This window comes from Drosophila kikkawai, chromosome 3L (assembly GCF_030179895.1).
Source record: "Drosophila kikkawai strain 14028-0561.14 chromosome 3L, DkikHiC1v2, whole genome shotgun sequence".
Taxonomy (NCBI): Eukaryota; Metazoa; Arthropoda; class Insecta; order Diptera; family Drosophilidae; genus Drosophila; species Drosophila kikkawai.
The window spans coordinates 566318-569453 of NC_091730.1; positions in this window are offsets into that span (position 1 = coordinate 566318).

The window sequence follows — 3136 nt, forward strand, 5'->3', positions numbered from 1 at the left end:
CAACCAACACAAGTTGAGAAACAAGATACGAATTGTTGTATGTTGTCTTTTCCTAAACCCATCTAAAACTTAATACAATATCCATATTTTGGGTGTATTCCTTTGCTCCTGGACTACTTCTCTAAACCCCTACCCAGTAATCAGTGTGCTTGCCTAGTTGTGGGTTATCCAAACGCAAGGAAATATCAATCAAAATCGACATCTACGAGCCCCGATTATGATAAGCACAGGCAATTGCTAGCGATACATGTGTGTGATCCTGATCCAGCCCTCAAATCGAAACAATTAAAATGATTTATCGATTGTTCTTATCCCGCGATGTGCTGCTGCTGTTCTGCATGCCAAGGAGACTCATCCCGCTCGTCCTCATCATTAACCAACCCCACAGGCCCTGTGCAGCTGTGACATGTTTGGCAAATTACGTGACTGACTTTGCGCCACCTCCTCCACCCATGTTCCTGCTCCTGCTCCTGTTCCTGTAACTGCCAAACGATAATAAACCGCAACAGTTTGTCACCAAATACATCAATGTCAACAATTTAAATGAAGGAACAAAAGGAATACGGGCTAAGGAGAAAAGATGGCAGCTGGTTTGGCGGCATTTGATGGATTCCCGGCCATCAACTTTCGTCATTTCTGCATCTCGAACTAATAATAATGAGCATTGGGGAGGCACCACCACATTCCCCTGAAACCCTGAACTGATTGCAGATTACTGATTCACCCGGTCGCCAGCCGGTGACTTTTCTAGTTCTATTTTTAACCCACGACATACTCACACTCACACACACAGCCTACATACGCCGTTGGGAACAGAAGGGAACAGCTGGAGCCACCGACGTCACCCGAAACCAGATCGGGGGGGATTGGAGCTTTATGGTGTTATCCGTGGGATAGCATCCTGCGTGGGCATCGAGGCGTGGGCCAAATTGCCATTTCTGCCATGCTGAACTTTTATGAACTTCTCTGCCAATTGCACTTTCCATGGGGTGACTTGCCAGGCGGGGAGAGAGGATAATAGTAGGTGGGTGGCTGGTGGTGGTAAAAGCCAATTAGAACTTGTTAAAATATCTAATTAAATTGAAATGAATACACCTGCCAGGTGGCGGTCCAAGGAGCCAAGGGAGAGACATGGAATATAAATGTTGACTTTGCCTGGATGGGAATAGAGCTTATTTCTGGCTTGATAGAAATGTTCCGGGCAAGGACAATGTCAAAGTTAAGGGAGAACTTTGAATAACATAAGTGAAAATACAAATTTTAATTTAATTTTTGTCTATGTATACTTCAATTCTTTCTCGTTCATAAATATTGCCTGTCTGCCTTTATTAGTTCCCCCTTTAGGACGCTATAAACAGCCCACTGCAATTGTATGGCCAATCTTTGGAACTGGACGAAGCCAAGATGAGTTCGCATAAATACTCATTAACAGCCTTGAAAGCTGGTTGTTTCGAGGCAAAAGTAGGCGAATAGTTAAGAGCCGTGGGTTAGTAAGAGAGGTAGATGGGGACAGTAACTGAAGCACAAAGGTAGAGGGACATTGAGCTATCAGCCTATATTGAGCGCGATTTTCCATTGAGCAAGATGCAATTGTTCAAATACATGGTGGTGGGTGGCATATGCATCTGGATTGCTTCTGGTCGGGTATATGGGCCAATGGTCTGGCCTATATAGGCCGCCCCAAGTACAGTCAGTCACTTCCACATCCAGTTGCATTTGTGCTATATTCACTCGTCAGCCTCTGGGAGCCGAGGTGGTCACGAGAGTACTCGTATATAAGTGATTCCGAATCTGGTATATACACATATTCCTTGTATATGTAAGTATGTACGTACGCCCTCTTGGTATACAAGCCGCAGAATGTACTCAGGACTCCGGCTCTGGCTACGGCTTCGGCTCTGGTTCTGGTACTGGTTCTGGCTCCGGGCTGTTGAGTGTATCTGGTGGATGGATACATTGTGCAATAAAATATTTACACGATACATTTTGGTTGCTGCTACTGAGGAATACTTGGCCCTGGCATCTGTGGCATCAAAAGCGGCGGGCAGGCAACCGAATGCCTCACGTAGCAGGTCCTTGTGCTTGGATATTTACCTCCTCCACCTCCGCTTCATCCTGTTGCCGCCGCTTAACTCAAGTTGAGACGCTTGACTCTCTCTGCCCCTCCGGTTTTATTCATTTATTCATTCAGCTGAGCATCGCTTATGCGTGCGTTTTTATAGTAACCTAATGAATAAGCACGCTTTACTGCCCGGCAGCGAGGGAGCGCCGGAAGTGAATAATGCAGGGACTCAGTGTATTCATAATCCATTTTGGGGGATTATGAGCACTCGAGTGTCGAGAGCGAGTGGGCGAGCTACAGACGAGGATTCGCAAGGCATTTCTATGCTTTGGCCTAGGGAATTTTGAGCTGGGTTTATTTATGATATTAAAATTAATATTTACCATGACATAATATTTAAATTAAGATATCAATACGACAATATTTACAAAAAAAAATATTTCATTAAATAAATTTTTCAGAATTTAAAATATATATCACTTGAATTAGACCACTCTAAGTTTTAAATATGTTAAATGGCGGCTCGTTATACTCACTTACCCCCTCGATTCGCTCAGTCACTCGGATTTTAGCTCCCCTTCAGGACCCTTCAGACCCTTCAGACCGTTCAGACCCTTAAACCACTTCAACCTACTTTCCAACTCTGCTGTGGGATCTCGGGATGCATTCCCCTGGCTTTGCCCCCACCCTATTCCCGGAGGCCCTTGCCTAAGAGTTAAGTTTATTGCAGTTTTCGCCACACTAAAAACTGCATATACAAGCGCAATCTCTCGACCCAACCCCCCCTTCGCTCGCTCTCCCGGCCAGCATCATTCAATGCAAAATTCATTTACGTTGTCCTGTTTCAGGTTTTACGTTACGCTACGCGTCCCATATTCGAGTACGAGAACGAGTACGAGTACGAAGCTATGTATCCCGAGAGCAGAGCCGAGTGCCACAGCCGAGAGGAGCCGGACTGAGCCGAACACGAGGCTGTATGTATCCAAGCCCCGTCATCGCTTACGGTATATGCAACTACGACGAATCCCAGTGACGTAACAGAGCGAAAAGGGAGGCGGGAGGGGGGTTATACGC